The sequence below is a fragment of the Mesoplodon mirus genome, assembly GCF_964341445.2.
Source record: "Mesoplodon mirus genome assembly, contig: HAP1_SCAFFOLD_513, whole genome shotgun sequence".
NCBI lineage: Eukaryota > Metazoa > Chordata > Mammalia > Artiodactyla > Ziphiidae > Mesoplodon > Mesoplodon mirus.
In genome coordinates this window covers 420,088-442,401 of record NW_028295483.1, presented here as the reverse complement: position 1 = coordinate 442,401, position 22,314 = coordinate 420,088, and positions in this window count along the sequence as shown.

Here is a 22,314-nt window from a genome sequence, read left to right as displayed (position 1 = left end):
GAATCCACCTGCCAATGCAGGGGAGACGGGTTCAAGCCGTGGTCTGGGAAGACCCCACATGCCGTGGAGCAGCTAAGCCTGGGCGTGACAACTACTGAGCCTGCACTCTGGAGCCCGCGAGCCACAGCTACTAAGCCCACACACCACAACTACTGAAGCCCACACGCCTAGAGCCCATGCTCCACAACGAGAAGCCACCGCAATGAGAAGCCTGTGCACCACAATGAAGAGTAACCCCCACTCACCGCAACTAGAGAAAGCCCGCACACAGCAACAAAGACCCAACAGAGCCAAAAATAATTAATTAATTTATTTATTTATTTATTTATTTAAAAAACAATATGTGAAACTTTTGTTCTCTTATACTCCTAGAGTGTTTTTTTTTTTGAGGTGGGGTAGTTAGGGGGCTTCAAATACATCAAAAAGGATATGTTTAAAAACAATATAATTGCTTTGATTATAGGTTAATCAATTTAGGTTTGCAATTTGAACCCATCTTATAAGAAACAAAATTAAAACAATTCTTTTAAATATACTGTAATCCAGGTAACGTCCTACCTAGCTGTATTGCTAATAATGATAAATATAATATAGGATATGGTCTCCATGATTAAAGATAACACATTCTTTTCTAAAGCTAGAATTTGATTTATGATAATACATTTATGGTAGTACATTTCTAGAGAGCTACAAAAATCACTTGGAACAAATTCAAAGTAATGAGAACTTTCTGAACATTTCTTATAAATGCAATACAAATATTATTTATTCACAAAACTATAATGTCTAGAATTATAAATTTAAAATGTGATTCAATAAAGGTATTCATGTTAAAATCACTGAATTCAGTCTTGTTATTAAAAATATGGTCTTGGGCTTCTTAATCTACTGATTAGAAAAAATTGTTGCTTTTGTAAGATGAATAGAAATATTGTGACCAGGACACCATCTGACTTTATTAGCCTACTAGTCCTTTATAAATTAGATGAAGGAAACTGGGTATCAAATATTTCTAGGGGAAAGTGGGCTTCCCTGGTGGTGCAGTGGTTGAGAGTCCACCTGCCGATACAGGGGACACGGGTTCGTGCCCCAGTCCAGGAAGATCCCACATGCCATAGAGCAGCTGGGCCCGTGAGCCATGGCCACGAGCCTGTGCATCTGGAGCCTGTGTTCCACATTGGGAGAGGCCACAGCAGTGAGAGGCCCGCATACCGCAAAAAAACAAAACAAACAAAATATATTCCTAGGAGAAAGCTTTATTGTTCCAAAGGCTTATAGATAAACTTTCTCCAGTGTATCATAGTACCTAAGTTTCACGTTACTGAGTAGCTTAGGAATGAATTTGGCCTAAGCAGCAATATAATATATAATCTAAGAATAATGAATTTCCTGACTCTGAGTTAGAGGTCTGATGTGGGCATTACTGGGCTAAAATAAATATCAGCAGGGCTGCATTCCTTTCTGGAGGCTGTAGGAGTCTGTTTCCTTCATTCTAGCTTCCAGAAGTTGTCTGCATTCCTTGCCTCCTGGCCCCCCTTCCATCTTCAAAGCCTGCAATGGCCAACGGAGTCATTCTCATATCCCACTGACACTGACTCTTCTGCCTCCCACTTCCACTTTTAATGGCCCTTGTGAAGATGTTGGGACCGCTTGGATAATCCAGGATATTCTCCCTATTTTAATGTTAGCTGATAGGCAGCCTAGCTCCATCTGCAACCTTAATTCCCTTTCCCCATATAAGGCAACATTTGGGTAGAATCCAAGGATTAGAACATAGACATCTTTGGAGGGGCCATTAACCTGCCACAGAGACATTGTCCAGGGCTGAGCGTGTCGGGGAACAGGGACACATGTGAATGTAGGAACTCCTTCCTCCAATGGGTGCCTCAGAATAAGAGAGACTTAGGGGAGCACCCACTGGAGTCTCAGGCAGCACAGCTCTTGAGCACCTGCCCCATGACCTGCACCCCTCTCCTCATCATTCTCCTCCCTCTCTGCATAGGTGAGGGCTGACCTGTTCTGGGTGGAATATTTGTGGGGGACCCCTCAGTTCTGCCCTGTACCCTCATTCACTTGGCTCACTCTTCCCTCTCTCCCTCTAGGGTCTTTGGCCCAGGCAGGGCTGACTTAGCCACCCTCAGCATCCAAGGGCCCAGGACAGATGGCCACCATCACCTGTACTGGAAATAGCAACAATGTGGGCAACCAGGGAGCAGCTTGGCTGCAGCAACACTCAGGCTGTGTCCTCACACTCCTGACCCACAAGTATGTTAACCCACTCTCAGGAATCACAGAGAGATTCGTGGGCTCTGGGTCAAGGCAGACTGGCTTCTCTCTCTCTGGTCTCCAGCCTGGAGATGAGGCTAATTATTAGTGCTCAGCATGGGACAGCAGCTTGGTGCTTGCATTGTGCTCAAGGTCCACAGGGAAGTGAGAGAAAGACCTTTGGGCTTCAGGCTACCTACTCGCTGCCCAGAGCATCGGGGAGCAATGGATCCCTGAGGAGATATGGAGTAGACAATATTGGGTACTTGAAGGGGCTTTTTAAAGTTGGGACTGCCAACAAAACTCAATAAATCCAGTTAAGGATGTTTAGAATTACTCATTCAAAAATATTTATATGCAGCACAGTTCTAAACCTACTGGGATCTACTTGATGATGTGTATTACATGTATTTATTAATGAAGAGGAGCTAGGTTAAATGTTTATTTAACCTCCGATTTTTTTCCATAAAGGAACTGTAAACAATTAATGCCAAGAATAGCTAAAGGGACATTTACTTACCCAACTTCTTCCTAACAATCTTTCAATTCCATGCAATGATCTAATTTTTCAGTCCTGTGGATTATCCACCATTACAGCATATATTGGCCACTTCCTGGGGTCCCTAACGCTAGAACAGTAATGCTCTCACACAGCTTATGTTTTTGGATGTCAGTCTCTTCAATTGTGCCTCCAAAGCCCCACCTTCACCTTTTTCTACCAGTCCCTGAACACAACGGTGTGAGAATTAGAAGGGTGCCTTGGGAGCACAAATTGAGTTAAATCCCCAGTGAGGGTTTGGGCTTGGGGGAAGCATTTAGGACACAGAAACCTGACCCCAGAGGGTGATATCTTTAGGATTTATGGAAATGAGCTAGAAGGAGAAATGAGGGGGGAAATGCTCTAGGTGTTGGTAACAGCATATGTCAACAACAGAAAAAATTTTTTTTGGTTGTTCATCCAAGTAAATAATAGAATTTGCACTGGGCCTAAGTGTGGCAGATGGCGGTAGGGACAGGGTCAGGAGAAGTGACTCTAGATGTGTCTGGATGAGATGAAGGAAGGGTGCAGCCATGTTGTAAAGTTGACACATTCTAAGAAGTATGCATTTGGCTGTAGAGGTCATGCGGAGCCTGAGCTAGTCAGAGTTCTCTAGAGAAACAAAAAGAGATAGAAGGAGATTTATTATGAGGAATTGGCTCACATACTCAGGGCTGTGCACATGCTCAGGAAAGACCTGGGAAGGTTCTAAGCTCTCACCTCTGGCTGACCTTGCCATTCTGCACAAGCAGGAAGTGAAGGCTTAGGTGGGGATTTCCACTGCCTGGCTGAGTGTTAAGACAAAAATCCCCATGCTCACAGAGCCCCTCAGTAAAGATTGGGTGACTTCTTGGTTCCAGGCTGTTAATGAAATCTCTATCCAGTCAACAAATGACCACCAAGTAACCAAACAGGGACGACAGTGGTCACACACGACACAGAATACACTTTAGTGAATTCCCCCAGAAAAGTCAATAGCAAAAAAACAACAAAAGAAAAAAAAACCCAAAACAAAAAACAAACCAAGGGCTTCCCTGGTGGCGCAGTGCTTGAGAGTCCGCCTGCCGATGCAGGGGACACGGGTTTGTGCCCCGGTCTAGGAAAATCCCACATGCCGCGGAGTGGCTGAGCCCTTGAGCCATGGCTGCTGAGCCTGCGCATCCGGAGCCTGTGCTCCACAACGGGAGAGGCCACAACAGTGAGAGGCCCACGTACTGCAAAAACAAAAACAAAAAAAAAAAAACAAGTACAAAAAAACAGCATAACAACAAATCCTGGGGAAGGGTGAGAATCTGATTCTCAGAGTTTCCATGTGATATTAATTTAAATGTCCAGTTTATGCCCCCCCACCAAAAAAAAGAAGAAAGTAAAAAAAGTGTCCTACGTGGTCCAGAAAAGAGTTGACATAGTAGGGCTGAGACTGCTTTCCTTAGAAAGGCCTGCTTGCTAGGTTGGCCCTTGGCTCGAGACTGGGAACTTGGAATCAAGACAGTCCCCACCATTCTCCAGTCAAAGTGGCTCACTGTGCCCAAGCTGTTGTTGCAAACACTGTGCTTTATGTTGAACATCTCTTTCCTGCTGAAATTCTTGAGTTTAGGTATGTGCTAGGCAGAGGATGACTAAATGACCAGCCCCCAGTAACAACCTCTGGGCACACAGTCTCTAATGAGGTTTCCTGGAAGACAACATTTCACATGTGCTGTCACAAGTTTTGCTGGAGGAGTTCAGTGTGCCTGTGTGACTCCACTGGAGCAGGATTCCTAAAAGCCTGTGCCTGGTTTCCTCTGGACCTCCTTCATGCACTTTTACCCTTAGCTTATTTTGCTTCGTGTGCTGTCATGGTAATAAATCATAGCAGCTAGTATGATAATATACTGAGGGCGGCGAGAGAATCACATAGCCTGGGGGTGTTCTCGCCACCCCCCAAAACAGGCTGACACACAAGGGGAAAAAAGCCCTAGTAGACAGTATCTTCATGAAACTCCTGACAATGGACAAATACTTTATATCAGCTATTTTTTAAACCATTTTTTAAAACTGAAGTGTAGTTAATTTACAATGTTGTGTTAGTTTCAGGTATACAGCAACAAGATTCAGTTTATATATATATATATATATGTGTGTTCTTTTTCAGAATCTTTTCCATTATAGGTTATTATAAGATATTGAATATAATTCCCTGTGCTATACAGTAGGTCCTTCCTATTTATCTACTTTATATATAGTAGTGTGTATATGTTAATCCCAAACTCCTAATTTATCTCTACTCCCTCCCCCTGCTATCCCCTTTGGTAACCATAAGTTTGTTTTCTATGTCTGTGAGTCTATTTTTGTAAATAAGTTAACTTCTATCATTTTTTTTAGATTCCACATATAAGTGATATCATATGATATTTGTCTTTCTCTGTCTGACTTCACTTAATATGATAATCTCTAGGTCCATCCATGTTGCTGCAAATGGCATTATTTAATTCTTTTCTATGGCTGAGTATTATTCCATTATATATATATATATATATATATATATATATATATATATATATATATATATATATATATATACACACACATATACACCACATCTTCTTTATCCAGTCATCTGTTGATGAAGATATAGGTTGCTTCCATGTCTTGGCTATTGTAAATAGTGCTGCTATGAACCCTGGAACATTTTTTGAGTATGTTCAAAGAATTAAAAGAAATCATATTTTAAAAACTAAACAATAGTATGAAAATTATATTCCTCGAAGTAGAGAATGGCAATAAAGAAGATAAAATTATAAAAGAGAACCAAGTGGAATATCTGTAGTTGAAAAGGACAGTAATAACTAAAAATTTCACTGGAGGGGCTTAGATTAGTTTCCCAGGGCTGCTGTAACAAATTACTACCAACCACATGTCTTAAAAACAACAGAAATTTACTGTTTCACACTTCTGGAGGGTGGAAGTCTGGAGTCAAGCTGTAGGCCCGGCTATGCTCCCTATGAAAGATCTAGAAAATTATTCTTCCTCGCTTCTTTCTAGCTTTTGGTATTTTCTGGAACTCATTGGTTTTCCTTGTCTTGCAGCTGTATCATTCCAATCTCTGCTTTCATTATCACGGGGCCTTCTTTCCTCTGTGTCTGTGTATCCAAACTTCCCTGCTCTTATAAAGACAACAGCCATTGGGTTAGGGCCCACAGTAATCCCATATAACCATATCTTAACTTGAGACCCTATTTCCAAATAAGGACACTGTCACAGGTACTGGGTATTAGAGATTTAATATATAACTGGGGGGACACAAACCCACAATAGGGCTGAACAGATGTGAGCAGGAGGAAGACAGAATCAGTGAATTTGAAGACAGGTTAACTGAGTTCCAGTCTGATGAACAGTAAGTTAAAAAAAGGGGGGGATAGGGAAGAAAAATGAACAGAGCCTTATGAGACCTGGGTAATACTATCAAGCATACCAACACATGCATAAAGAAGAGTCCCAAAAAGACATGAGAGAGAGAAAGGGAGGCCATGTGAAGTATTAGCCAAAATCTCACCAAATTTGATGGAAAACACAATCAATATTCAAGAAGTTCGATGAACATCAAGTTGAATAAGCCCACATCACAATAAAATGGTTCAAGGTCAAAGACAAAGAGAGAATCATGAAAGCAACAAGAAAGAAGTGACTAATCACGGGCAAAGGCTCCCCACTAAGTTTAAGGGTCGACTTTCATTAAAAATCATGGAGAACAGAAGGCAGTGGGATGACGTAGTAAAAGTACTAAAACAGGGAATTTCCTGGCAGTCCAGTGGTTAGGACTCCACGCTTTCATTGCAGAGGGGCCGGGTTCAATCCCTGGTTGGGGAACTAAAATCCCACAAGCTGTCTGCAGCGTGGCCAAAAAAAAAAAAAAATGAAGTGCTGAAAGACATTGACTGTCAACCAAGAATTCTCTAGTAGAGATGCCCTTCAGTAATGAAGAAGACATTAAGACATTCCCAGATAAATAAAACCTGAGAGAATCCATTGCTATCATCAGGCCTATAAGGAATATGGAGTCCTTTAGGCTGAAATGAAAAGACAACAGAGTAACGCAAATCTACATGAAGAAATTGTTACATATGTAAATATAAAAGAAAGTGTAAATATAAGTACATAAGATGTATATAGTACAAACATATAAACAATGTACTATTTTCTTCTATCTGCTTAAAAAGGACACTTACAAGAATATAATAATCTACATTGCTGAACACACAATGTATAAAATATGTAATTTATATGACAATAACAGTATACAGAAGGGTACATGGAACAGATCCACAGATGAGTAAAGTCTCTTTAAGTCACTGAAATTAATTTGGTATTAATCCAAATTAGAATGCTATAAATTAAGATGTTAATTGTCCCCAGGGAAACCACTAAGTCTATAACCCAGAATCTATAGTAAAAGAAACAACATGGGAATTAAATTGGTACACTAGAAAATACCCAGCACAAAAGAAAGCAGCAATGGAGGAATATTAGAACAAAAAGATATAACTCATACAGAAAACAGATGGCAAAATGACAGATTTCAATGCTACCTGATTAGTGATTAAATTAAATGTATTCATACATAGTTTACAGACTCCAATAGGCAGACATTGGCAGAATGGATAAAAAGCTATGATCTAGCTATATGCCATCTACAGAGTTGCACTTTAAATTCAAGATACAAAGAGATCTAAAGAAAAAAGATGGGAAAACGTATATCAAGCAAATATTAACCAAAAGAGAATTAGACTGGCTTTATCATATAAGGCAAAAAAAAACATTATGGCAATTTTTTTCTAGAGACAAGTAAGGACATTTTAGAGTGACAAAAGGGTCCATTTCTCAAGGAGGAAACATTATAAACATTTTGCACTTAACAAGATAGTTCCAAAATACGTGAAGCAAACTGACAGAATTGAAAAGAGAAACAGACTCCTCAACAATAATAGTGAGAAACGTCAATACTCAACTTTCAGTAGTGGAGAGAATCTGTTATTTCTTGGGATTCTCACATCAGCACTGTGGGGTGGACAGAGCAGGGGCTGTGGCCCATATTTTACGGTTCAGGGCACTGAAATTTAGAGAGATTGAGTAACTTGCCCAGAGTCACAACACTGAGGAGTGATGGGTCTGAGGCAGGGGAGGGAGTTGATTCCCTGGGGATAGAGATTCCTGAACACGTGGACATGAGATCATGCCCTGGATACACAAACCAAGAGCTCTCCTCACTCCCTTTCCCACATCCTCCTGCCCCAAGGATGCTGCAGGGAGACAGCTGATACTCGGAGGAGGTACCGGGCCCAAGAGAATGGCTCAAATCGGGACCCACCTCCTGGCTCTACGTTTCAATCCCTGACCCCAAATACAATGCCTTTCCCCCAAATGAAGACCCCCTGATGGAGCGGGATATCCAAATATGTGTGCATCTCCCCTCCCTTCCCCCTCAGCACTGGATTCTAGCAGCTGATTTGCAGTGAGACTTCCTGGTGGTCAGGTGACCACCCTGAATAACCAGTAGTCTACTTGACTCCCTAACGACTCAGAACCCAGGACATTCCAAACCAACTGCCCACATGACAGTTGCACAGAGAACTAGCATCATCTTCAACTGACCAAACCTGGATGATGAGCAGTTAATATTCATTATCTGGGAACAGGGTCTACTGGGCTGGTGTTTTGGTGGCTTAACAGATGAAGTTTACAGCCCCCCAGGGTCTCACTGACTAGAAACTGCCCAGTCATCTGAGCAGCTTGGACTAAGCCCTGGCTAAGAGCGGGCAGTGGCTGCATGGGCTCTGAGTGGGCACCTTCCCTGCCCAATCCTCCCTCAGCCAGATCCAGGCTCTGCTGTACAAACTACAGCCATTACTCCTGAATCTACTTACTGGTATTATTTCCACAGTACCTTCGGTGGAGTGGTTAGTGGGGGTGCTATTTGTGTCTGTACCCTGTTGTTTGGCCAGATGCTGATTCTGATGTGTCTGAACCACCGCTGCGGATGGCCAACAGATTATCTTGATCGCAGAAGGTATTCTTGTGCATCCTGTGTTTGATTCCTTTATAATCTTCCTTTTCTTCTTGGTACCCAAGTCATGATCCTGGAAAACACAAGAAAAATTGAGAGAACTATTGATATGTTGCTGGGAGAAGACCATGAGGAGGTGTCAATTCATTCCCAGGTCACACGTCTGTTCTCTTTGTTCACCAGCCTCTTAGGGGAGCCAAGTGAATCAAAGCTGGGCTTGAGAAGAGGGTGTTGCAATGTGGTGTGCACTTAAACTAGCCAGCAGGCTGACTGCACGGGGACATGACTTTATTTAGTGAGATAATATAGAAAGGGAGCACAGCACAGTGACCAACAGAGTGGGGGCTGGTGCCTGATGGTCTGGATTCAAATCATACCAGAAGCCACGTGAACCTGGGAAAGTTATGCAGACCCTCTGTGCTCACTTCCTTGTTCTGTGATAATGGAAATGTTAATAGGGCCCACTTACTAGTATTATATGATGAAGCTTAATACAACAAATCAGGTAGACCCTGACGAAAAATGATGGGTACTTCATAAGTGCTACCTAAGTGTTCAAATAGTAAATGTCTGGAAGAATAAGCAAGAAGTGTGGTAGTGTTGCCTCCAGAGAGGGGACCTGGATGCCACAGGGCAGGGGAGCAGGGAAGGTTATGGGTGTGATGCTTTAGAGCTTGTGAAGAATATCTGTTATCATCTCCTGTGATCCCCACATCAGCCCCGTGGGGAACTCACGGCAGGTGCTGTGATCCATATTTTATGGTACATGGCACTAAAATGTTGAGATTTTAAGTGACTTTCCCAGAGTCGCAAAGCTGATGACAGATGGATGTGGGACAGGAATGTAGTTGGTTCCCTGGGACAGAAATCACTGAACCCCTGAATCCTCTAGATGGTGCCCTGGACTCCTGAGCCCAGGGCTCCCCTCCCTCCATCCCCCCAATCCTCCTGCCTGCCCCATGGTTGCTCCAAGGACAGGAGGGGTCTGAGCCAACAGGAGGGCCCATGCCTGATCCAGCTGCCTCCCTTACATGTTGATCCCTGACTCCACAGCTGTTAAATATCCCTGAAAGAGGGTCCCTTGAAGGATCAGGGGGTCCCATCTACGACCCTCCTCCCTCAGCATCTTCACACACCGGGTGAGCCTCCTGGTGGTTTGACCAGTGGTTGGCTTGTCTCCACGTGGCCCAGAAGCCTGGTCTCTCCAAGCCAGCTGCCCACATGGCACATCTCTAACAAATTAGCTTGGTCTTCAACAACCAGCCCTGGATGCACAGTTAGTGCTGATTAATGAGGACAGTGGCCTGCTGGGCTGTGCTTGGTGGTTTAGTGGGTGAAGCTGGCGTGCCCCACTGTCGCCTGACTATTGATGTGAGCAACTGTCTGAGTAGCCTGGGCTACAGCCCGGCTGGGGAGGGGCCGTGGCTGCACCGGCTCTGAGGGCGCACCTTCCCTGCTCATCCTTCCTCATCAAAATCCAGCCCCTACAAATTCCTCATCCATCCCTAGACCCTGCAGTGGCACAGGAGAGAGGCCCATGTCCTCCTAGAGGGACCCCTCCATAGCCACAGCCTAGAGATCCCATCCCAGGACTGTCTCTGAGGATGGCCCAGGCCCTCCCAATCTCTGTCACCAAATGTTCATTCCACTAACCCGATGGCACTGTCCCTTCTCTCCACGCAAACACCCAGTGATCCTGTCCACATCAACCACTGGAAATACTGCCATGAAATCCCAGTTTCCTTCCTTTCTGAAAACCTCTAGATTTAGACTGCTAACATTTGCTTTTGGATTTTGACATTGACATTCAGAAGTGTTTAGCCTGTAATTTCTCCTGTCCTGTAATATCTGCTGCTGGTATGACATCAGTATTCTCCTGGTCTGATGAAAGCAGTGTGGGTGTGTTCCCTCTGTATCTGTTCTCTGGAAGAGTGTGTAGGAGACGGGCATCATTTCTGTCTTAAATGTTTGGTAGAAATCAGAGGAAGCCACCTGGGCCTGAAGTTTGTTTTGCGGGGAAATTTTTTTGCATCTCTTTCTAATTGAAGTTTACTTGGTGTATTGTACAGGGCACAGATCTTAAGTGTAGAGCTTTATGGTGTCTTGTAAATATAAACACATCTATTACCAACACCCAGTTCAATACACAGGACATCCCCAGCACCCTCACAGCCCCCTGTAGAAGGGGAGAAGAATAAGTGCTAACTTATTCGGTTCTAAGAATGAAATCAGTTACTCCGTGTATATTCCAAGTGCAGTGATTTACACACAAATAACTCAAAATTAGTGTGGCAGCACAATCAGAAAGTAGTGGAGGGCGCTGGAGGGCTGGGAGAATCCAGTCCCTTTGGGATTTCCGCTGTCGAGGTCTGGGGCCAGAGTAAGGAAGCTGAGAGGAGCTTCTCAGAAGCATCTGGGCTTTTACAGAGGGAAAAACTACTGCTCCCCAGAGTGGAGCGCCCATTGTAATTCACTGAGCCCTCCCTTTGCGGAGAGTGCTTTTCTATACTTGTGTGTTATTTTACATAGAAATGTTTAAAAAATAAACCAAGGAGGAGATCAATTTTGCTTGATGTAAGAGCCTCCAGTGTTAAAAATAAAACATATATCTAAAATTAATGCTAAATCTGTACAGCTCTGACAGGAAGTAACCGGCACTCACTAGCTGACCCAGGAGCGGAGGGGGAGCAGAGAGGCGGCCCTCCTTCCTAGGCCTCGTGTCTCATTTAAGCTGCCAGACGCTGCACAAGCTCCATCCCCTCTGAGTCTCAGGCTGAGGCCTCCAGGTCACGGTCTTCACAGGTGTCAGACCAGAACCTGCCACACAAAGGCAGGGACTGGAATCAGTGGGGAGGTGGGCTCCCTGGGGTCGGTGTGTGGGGCCCAGGGGGCTACTCAGACCCTGGAAGTGACTTTGGGCCCTGACATCCACAGGGCTCACATCCTCAGGGCACTGAGGCCTGTTTGCTGCTCTTTGCCAAGTGTGTTCTGGTATAAGAGAGAGATGTCCTACAGGGGCGATTTAACCTGGGCATTTGGCTGGGCGGCATTCAAGTGACTGGTCCCCTGAACAGTGAAAGTGATGCAGAGGAAAGGGGAGGCCCTGGGGCTCCAGGGTGAAAAGTGTGGGTCCCTCTCACCTGGGCACTGTGAGGAGTGGGAGGTCTGATGACACAGGTGGGAGTAGTGACCCTGTCCCTCCAGCCCACACACAACACGGCCCATCATGAGACCAGCACAGTGGAAGTGGGCAGAGAACCGTAATGTTCCCTTTTCCCCTAATACTCATTTTTCTTTCTTTAACACCCCAGCCAAACTTGCCAGTGCTTTTTAATTAAAAAATATCCTGATGATCACTGCTTTGTGACCGCCTGGAGGGGTGGGATAGGGAGGGTGGGAGGGAGGGAGATGCAAGAGGGAAGGAAAAAAAATAAAAATAAAAATATCCTGATGCTGTGGTAATAGAATCATAAATTTTATAGCTTTGCTATATCCCAACATGAAAAGTTTACAGAAGACACTGCCTTTCAGAGTGTAATAAAACCAGATGTATTTGTTATTTAATTTTAAGGTCATAATTAATTTGGAATCCTGGTCCTTCAATTCATCCTAAATGAGCATTGCCTTGAATTGCCTTCATTTTTTGTGTGTGTTGTATTCAATTTTTACACATCTATGAAAAATCTATAGAACCTCAGGTTGAGAAATGGTGCCATGAGGTGACCCAGGCCTTTCAGTGGGGCTCCACAGAGGCTGAGTGGTCCCCAGGGGTTGGGAAAATCCCGGCCAGGTGTGGATCCTGCAGTGTCCCCTACTGGATACCAGGGCTACCGCGTGCCCACAGGGACGCAGCAGCGCTGGGCCAAGTGAGCTGTCTTCTTGCATGAGAAGAAGCCCCGGTGCCTCTGTCCTCCTCACCCTTTCCCCAGGAGGCCTGAACTGGGGGGTACCAAGGCCACTCCAGATATCTCACCACACCTGGTGATTAACTGGGGATGTTGCCTGCTGACCTTGGCGGGTTGGGAGGGCAAGGCTGGGTCCTGCAGAGGGAGATGTTGAACCTCACCAGGGACACTCTTTACAAAGAACACAATGTGAACACCACCACCAGGAGTGATGTATGTGGTGACCCCACAGACGCCTCCGGCCCCCCTCTAAACATAAGAGCCTGGCATCTTCAGGGGTTCTATGGAACGGGGACTGTTACCTGGTGAGATGCACTCAGGTCATCCTCCAGTTGCCTGCGCAGATTACCACCATTCTCTTGTCTCCACCTTTTTGTTCACACGCAGTGGTGACCACCTCCGTGCTCTTTTCTGGCTTTTGGGTTTTCCTGAAGCGCCAAAAAAAAAAAAAAAAAAAAAGTCAGGGATGGTAAGGGAAGCACATACACTTAGTTGCCTTCTGCTCTTCCTCCTACCCTCTCCACGCTCACATTCCCTCTTCTTGTTCTTCCTCACCCTTTTACTTCATCCCTTCTCTTGAATCCAGGACGAGAGAATTTCTTTTTTTTTTAATTGGATGAGTCAGTCTTCTTTTATTTATTTATTTATTTTTAACATCTTTATTGGAGTATAATTGCTTTACAATGGTGTGTTAGTTTCTGCTTTATAACAAAGTGAATCAGCTATACATATACATACATCCCCATAACCCCTCCCTCTTTTGTCTCCCTCCCACCCTCCCTATCCTACCCATCCAGGTGGTCACAAAGCACCGAGCTGATCTCCCTGTGCTATGCATGCAGCTGCTTTGCACTAGCTATCTATTTTACGTTTGTTAGTGTATATATGTCCATGCCACTCTCTCACTTTGTCACAGCTTACACTTCCCCCTCCCCATATCCTCAAACCCATACCGTTTTTATGTTAAGTTATATTCTACATGTAGCTGGAAAAATGTTAAAATATTTTAAAGAACTGCACATCTATTTTTGAAGCTGATTTGTCTGTTCAAGGCTTGCTAGCACTTTATCCATCTCAGTACTACTTCACTTAGTAAACAAATGCAGTTGCCATAATTGCTGCATATGTGTCTGTGTTCCCTTCTAGGTTATATGTTTTTGAAGTTAGAAACTATATTTATATCACAGCCCCTATGTATAGCACAATATCCATTGCTAATTCAGATTGTGTTTTAAGATATGAGACAAAATTTAAGATTTTTATTATAGTCATAAACATCTAGCAAACCAACCAGAAAATAAAAGCTAATTTTCAATTGGTTGGCCAAGAACAAAAAAGAGAGGAATACCTAGTGCAAAACCATATCTCTAATAACTACTGTTGGATTTAGAGCACACACATGCTAACCTTGTTTTAAAATATCTTCTTATCAAAGATTTGAGGTTGAACCTGAAAAAATTATATCAGAAGTGAAAATAATTATGTGGTCTGACCAGCCTGGATCACACAAAGTAAGTGTACACTATATATAAAGTAGATAAACTACGAGGTCCTACTCTATAGCACAGGCAAGTATATTCAATACCTTGTAATAACCTATAGTGGAAAAGGATCTGAAAAAGAAATATATATATATATATATATATATATATATATATATATATATATATATATATATCTGAATCACTTGGCTGTACACCTGAAACACAACACTGTCAATCAACTATACTTCAAGTGAAAAACAAAACAAAACAAAACAAAACAAAGTAAGTGTAAAGGGAAGTATAGTTTTATAAATTCACCTCTGATATCCAATGGACCAACTGAAAGACAACAGAAACTACAACTTTCTAGGAGACAGGACATGGCTAGCAAACCAGGCCGTTACCCTCGGTAATGGTCATACCTGCCAAAAAATATACAGACTAGCCTGCATTCATGAATACATAGGTATTCTTCACTTATCTGGCATTATTAGGCAATGAGGTATTGTATGTTAGGAGAAGTTTTTTTTAAATGACAAATTTAAGAGGAGTTATTTTAACCTTCACTCGGTAATTTTTTTCTAAAATTAAGAAATGTATCCACTGGTGTATCTAATGTTTCCGTGATAACTCGGGGTCATCAGTTCAATCAACGTTTGCATGAATAATGCAAATGGAAACAAGACAGGCATGCTTAATGAAACTGAAAATGACATAGCACTGGCTGGAATAACTGATGAGAGAGCAAGAAAAAAACAAAAATGAAAACAAACCGTGATCAAGAAACAATCAGTCAAGTTCTGACTTTCTGTACTTAGTTTCAAAAAGAGATATCACAAATCCCAGCGAGAGACTCCAGCATCATTAGCTGTCTTTCTCCTTTGTTTCCACCTTCCTTTCCTTTTCCTTCTACCCTAGATTGTTCCAGGAAATGTTTATAGCTGCTTCCAAGACAAATGCTAATACTTACTTTCTCTCACACAAACTTCACAATATGTCACGTGATAAATAGTGTGGAGGTAAAAGACAATTCATCACAGGGACATCTCCTATGAAAATAAAATTAGAAACTAGCTTCTAAACATGCAGAGAGAAGGGCGTGGTGTCAGGCACTAATTTCCTTGCAAATTCCTCTCCATTTCTAATAGACGTTCTTATTTACCAAGATCCCTTTTTATTGGTGCCCTATTCCAGACTGCTCCACTCCACCCATCCTCATCCTGTAAAATACATTCACACTCTTTTGTGACCCTACTTATTTGCCCATTAAATAATCAATCATAGAACTGTCGGAATTAAATATAGCGTGAAATTAAAATACTGGAGTCACTTGGAGGGTTTAAGCAGCTCCACCAGAAAATACTGGGCATGGATTTAAAGAGGCTGTGCGGGATTTGCTCTTGTCCAAGTTCTTTCTCAAGAAGTATCTGAAATAAGCCTAAATTCAGAGTTAATCAGATTGGCCTGCTTTCTCAGGGGGACTGGAATTCATTGCTCTTTCCCCTCAACTCCCTGATGTTAATGGCACTTTCCAGAGATGAGGTGGACTTCTCTGCCTACTGCAGAAGCTCAGTTCACCCCGGGCCCACTTCCTGTCTGAATCCCACACTTGAGGCCAGATGCCAGCCTTCCCAGAACATTCGTGGTCTCATTTCAGTTTTTGACCTGCTCAGATTGAGTCCCTGTAGACTCTTTCTCAGCTTGAAACCTGATCTTCAACCCCTTTCCCTCACCTCGATGGTTACCTTCCTACTTTAGGTCTCAGGTGCTTTAGCTATAAAATGATATAGTTGCCCTTAAGTCTAAAGTCTTCTTTCTAAAGCTCTGCAATGTGGTGGCTCCTTGAAAATGTTTCTCTTTGCTGGTTTTAATTTTGTAGAGAATTAAAACCACAGCTACTCTAAAAGACAGTAAGTTACATTGGATAAGGAAAGTGTGTTTTTGTATTTAGATTAACAGGGATAGAAGACGACTTAGTATGTTTTAACATACTCATGATCCATTCTCGGGAGAGTCAGGGGAAGAAGGGGAAGGGAGTTAATAAAATACCAAATCATTGTGACAAATTAAGTTAACCAAGATGTAGCTGATTAGTTACTACTTGAATAAGCCCCACATATCCAATTCAAGTTTTCCTTTATTTTTCTAAGAAGGGATCCCAGTGAACTGAGTCCCATGTTCAGTAACTCCACACTCAATGGCTTAGTCTTTAAAAACTGTTATGTTGCTGGAAGAATAAATATTTCCCATCAGTCCTAATTGATGTTCAGCTATCACGTACATTTGAAATAAATTTATTACTTTTCCTGATCTCAGTGTAATACATTCCAAAGGGGGCAAAGAGCACACGAAAATTTATGAAGTCTCTATCTTCTACACTAAAGTGTGTAATAAATTACATACTATTTGTCCGTGAAATTCACAAGCCATAGAAATCACACCATTAGCAATGTATACAGTGGTAAACAGGTAATGATAATGATATAAAACAAAATAGACTGTGTATGTTGGCACTGCAGCCAATAAAGTAATCATTAAATGCATTCATATGCATCTATGCTAGTTAAGCTCTTTGAGGGCAATTGCTATGAATTCTACATACCTGTCAGGATATTATATAAAGCCCAGTTTCTATGGCCTTTATTCAAAGATGCTGAGAAAGGGTTACTGTGGGTAAATTCAGACCTTTTCTCAATATAGAATTTGGTCAAAATGCATTCTGAACAACAAAATTTCACACTGCTTTCAATTTTCCTACACTAATTGCCACCTCAACAAATGCAGGATTAAGTATAATGGATTATAAGAAGTTAGAAAGGAAAGATGGAAGAAAAGAAGGAAGGTAGAAAAAAGGTGGGTATGGAGTACTTCAACATTTATGTAAAGAGTGGACCTAAAACTAACCTGAGGTTACCCTAAACTATTAGCGTATGATATAGAAGCGTAAGTGAAAAAATAAAAAAAAAAACAGCAAGGAAAACTCAAAGATTCTTTGTTTTTTCACTTTACTGCATATACACATCCATCTTAAACAATCTATATGCTTATATCCAATAAGAGAGCATTGTTTTGCAAGGCTATTTGGGTTCTATCAGCATATAAAGGTTGGACAACTCAACTTTAGCAGAGTTAGCCTTCAGGTGAATAATTGCTTCTTTCAGGTTGTGAGCATTTCAATTTTCCACAAATGTTTCCCAAAAAATGAAAACTAAAAGAGTCCTAGGACAGCGTCCTTTAGAAGTTTTATAGTATCAAGGTTTTTGGAGGAAGAGTATCCTTGTCAATTATCAACACAATGATTCCAAGCAGGTCAATTTATTCTGAGAATATTATATAACAGAACCCACTTCACCTCCATTATACTGACAATGATCTTCCTTACTTCAACCTTGTGCTTCTTAGTAAAGTTGAAAATACTGAGCCAAGAACAGACAGTGACAATGCCAGAGACTCAGATGTACCTATAAGGTGCCTTCAGACAACATCAGCCACCCAGGCTAAAGTCCTGGTTTAAAACATCCCAACATGAATGAATCTCAAAAACCATATGCTGAGCAAGTGAAGCCAGATCAAAAGGGCACCTACTGTATTATTCAACTTACATGAAATTCTAAACTGGGCAAAATTCATCTCTAAAGATAAAAATCAGATCCGTGGTTGCCTTGGGGTGGGAGATGGGGATACTTTTGCAAAAGCCTAGGAGTAAACTTTCTAGGGTTTTAGAATTGTTATCTATCTTTATGGGGGTGGTAGTTATACAAATGTATACATTAATTAAAAGTCACTGAACCGTTGACTAAAAATGTCTGCATTTTATTGTGTGTAAATGATACCTTAATAAGGTTGATTGCAAAATGAACAAAAAACAAAACAATGCAGAGGAAGTACCTCTCAAGACCTCAAAGGAAATAAACTGTTTTCTTCCAGGGTACCAGATTGGAAATGAGGCACTGGTCTGTTCTACCCTCAGATTATCCCGAGGATTATCTAGTCTATTTTAAAGCACTAGAGTCTCCTATCAGAAAATCTCACCCCATGTTAAATTACTTTGATTTCTTCTCTGCCTCTTCTCCCAACACAGTGAAGTCATTTACGGAAGAAAAACCAGCTTTTTCCAACTTTGCATCATCACATATTCTTTCCAAATCTATTATTTATGGAATAAAATTTAGCTACACTTTGTAAAAATCTAGCTTTTTGAGCCTTACAAATCTTAACAGTTAACCTATTGCCTCCATTGGAATTTTGAAAAACAATTATTTTGAAAATGAATAGCTGAGATTTGACATTTTTGTGTTTTGTGATTTTCTCTTCACCTAAGAGAGAAGTGAGTAGGAATGAGAAACACATACATAAAGAAAAAGCAAATTATCTTGCTGCCTTTGCATGGTTATAATTTATAGGAGGCCCTTTTTAACAATAATCTATTATCAGAGTCAATAAAATATAATCTCCATGAAGGTCAGGCCAGGATATTGTCTCTTTTTCAGCAGATTGCAATACAAACCACATTCATGGATATGCTTCTTCATGATCTTTGTAATACTGTAACAGCTGACCATTTCCTCATGCCTCTTCACCTTAACTTAAACCTGGTTTTTCACTAATGACCTCACATTTCCTTCTGTATCACTTGGTTGTCGGCCTCTTTTCCAACTCCAACTCCAACTCGCATTTCACTCTGCAACCAAAGGAAGACTCACACCTTTCTGCTTTTTAGTGATACCTCAAGGTCATTACCATATTGTGATCACCCTGAAGAATAGCCAGACAATTGTTATTTCAGAGCCATCTGACAGTTTGTAGCTCTAAAAATTAACTAAGGACCGCATTTGTTAAAAAATATCCTAGTTTAAGATTTTGGTAATACAGCAACAGTAATTCCAAAGTCATTTATGACAATCAGTGTGGGAAGCACCCTCCTTTGGGAAGATCCTTTGCCATACAATACATTTTCCCTGTCAGGTAATAAGGAAGCACGGCCGTGGAAAGTAACCTTTTGTGGAAAGAAATACTTGGCTTGAAGTTCATACATTTTTCTTGAATTAGATTCCCCATTAATTACTTTACCCACAAAGAGGTAATTATCAGAATTATGTAAGTGATTAAGGAGATGCTACTCCACATTCTTTCAGCTTGTTGACCTTTCTCACTTTATTTCATGTGGCTATCTGAAAGATCAGTGATTTACATGTCTTTCTTTTTTTTAACAGATTTCTGTGTGTGTGTGTCCCCATGATGAAAACATCATTAAAATAAAATATCATGAATAGACTCTTAAGAAACAGAGTCTACGTAAAGTCCTGGAAAATGTGAAAGCACTAATATTCATGGACAATTCTATACTCTGAAAGTTACTCCAAATTTTGTTGATCTCTATTTTGTCTAGGAGTTTTTCAAATTTCCTACAATGATCATTTGTTAGTTTTATAATTACATAATAAAGGCATTACATCATACAATCTTTTGTTATCCATTGCAGTTTAAAAACTATTCCTTTCCTTCTCCTCAGCAGATATGTCATAGATTATTAGTACACAAGCAAAGACTTTCAACTTAACAGTACTTTATAGTGAGAAAAACTATACTGAGCTATCTCTATCCTAAGACAATGCACTAGAAAAGCACTAGGAATTCTTAAGCAGTAGGAATACAGAGACGATCAAGGGGCAAGTTCCTTGCCTTCGAGTATACATAATCATTATAGCAAATGCTTAAATAGCACTTAGTATATAACTCACCACAGCGGTCTTATTATACTCCTTTTTAATAGGTGAGCAGAGGAAGCCACAGGGAAGTCATAGGGTAAAGCCAGAATTTGAACCTAGGTAGACTAGTACACTCTCCATGGCTTTAACTAATATGTTAAAATATATATATATATATATAAAGGTTATATATATATAACTCCAAGTATTCCAAAGTTACAAAACACTTATCTACGAAAATTCAAAAAGGAGCACACAAACTTGAATAGAAAATAAACATGTAAAAGGTCATAAATAAACCACAATATAACCTGCTCCACATAATATACTGACTGCAGTGTCCTGAGCCTCTCCCATCCTTAGGTAGCCGGAAATTACAACAAAATAATACTTTTCACTTTTGGAAGCCACACTATCTCTCATACCAACCAACCAATTACTTCCTTAGAGAGAATAGGAAATTAACCTGAATATCATAAAATATATCTATCTATATATATATAAATACTGATGTAGAATCTTTGTTTAAAGACAATAACTTCGATAGCAGAGGGAACTTTACCACTGCAGGCTTCAGATAACCTCTATATTTCTCAAAGTTCATGCTAAATCATAAAATGCCATATTGTGTCTGAAGCTATTTTATCCATAGTCCATTTTCTTAAATGGACTAGCAAAGCAGTAAATACTGAGGAACATTTTGGCTCCCAAATCCTAAAGCCATTCTGATTATGCCTGGGTCATCATGGGGACATCATCCGAACTACCAGAGGACTGGCAGAAATACCAGTGTCCTGGCCAGCTTATAAATTAGAAATTATACAGAATCCAAGTTTATTTTTTTGTTAAGTAATTCCTATGAGGTTTTTGGGATGTCAATGTAAAGTCCTTTCATGTGTAATGTTTATCCATAAAATAGGGAACAATGCCAATCCCCGTCATAAATACTTTCACAATCTGACACAGAAAATCCACTGTAGGGCATAGGACCTGCAAATAGGATATGAATCACACACATCCATCCACTCATTCAGACAATCCACAAATATTCATTTTTAAGTCTACTATATGCCAATAATGTACCGGGCTCTAAGATGCTAAACCATGCTAAATGCTGAAACAGACATACTCAGTTCTGGCCCTCCTGGAACTTATGACCTACAGAAGTGCCTTCATTGTAAATGGTCAGGACTCAGCCGATGCTATTATCATCAGCAGGTGACCAAATGATAGAGCTTGCTTTCTAAACAAGCTCCACACTCTTTGCTTTCAACATTTTTGCTTTCCTTCAAGCCACATAATCCAGTGGTCAGTTTCTCCCAGTTAGTGAGGTTTGGGGAAAATGTACCCAGTGAACAATTCCTTGTGGCCTCACTCTTTCCTCACACTCTCCTCTGTGCTCTTGAGCTAAAGAGACCTGGATTCAAGTCACTTGCTCTAACCTTATTATTTTAAAATAGGGCTGCTCCTGCTTTGAGGATCTCCACGGGATCAACACAGTAGCAAAGCAGCACTGAATCAGAAGCAGGTACATTTCAAAATGACAGCTCTAAAAATATCCACTCTCCTTTTGTTCTCCTCCTATCCCTTTGCTCTGAACACCTCTGCTCTGAGGCTTTGCCTTTACCCTTCTCTGATTACTGCTCCAAAAGGGTTTCCAAGAACCGGGAGTATTTATGGTTTCACTTGCTCCCAAGTCCTTGGTGGAAAAGGATGCTTGCTTTCTGATTCTTACTAATTCCACACTCACATTGTTAACACAAAAATCATCACTTAAAAAAAATTTCCTCAGCTTCATATTTCATCTGGGCCAACACTGAAAGAATATTTTCAAAGAAACAATATCCTCTCTCCTTTGCTCTTCTGAGTTTCACGTTTTTACCTCCAGTCTCATTTTCAACCCTTATTATGGGATGCATCACCAAAATAGAAGAAAGTTCTTTCTGCTTTCCCTGTACCAGCCAATCATTCTACTTTGTTCTGTCTCTAACGAACAGAATGCAAAATCAACACAAAGCCTGATTATGCGACCTCTTCCAAGGGAAAGGTCTGAGAGTTGTCTATTTACTAATGAAGCTCAGTGTGTATTAAGCGTTGACTGAAGCAATCATCAGGAATTTTCTTCTCTTTAATTAGCGTATTCCACCAGAGGCACATCGTTCATTTCAGATAATACAACTTTTAAGTTCAGGATACAACAGGACAAAAGAAAAGAAAAAAAAGTAACCAACACAACATTTGCAGTAATAACACAGTAACAGCTATCATCCTTCCCTGAGGAATTCAGCCTACTTTATGGACACAATTTAGTACAAACTCACAAGAAAGCTAACAAAGCCCAAAACCACTTCACAATAGCATAGAGAGGTAA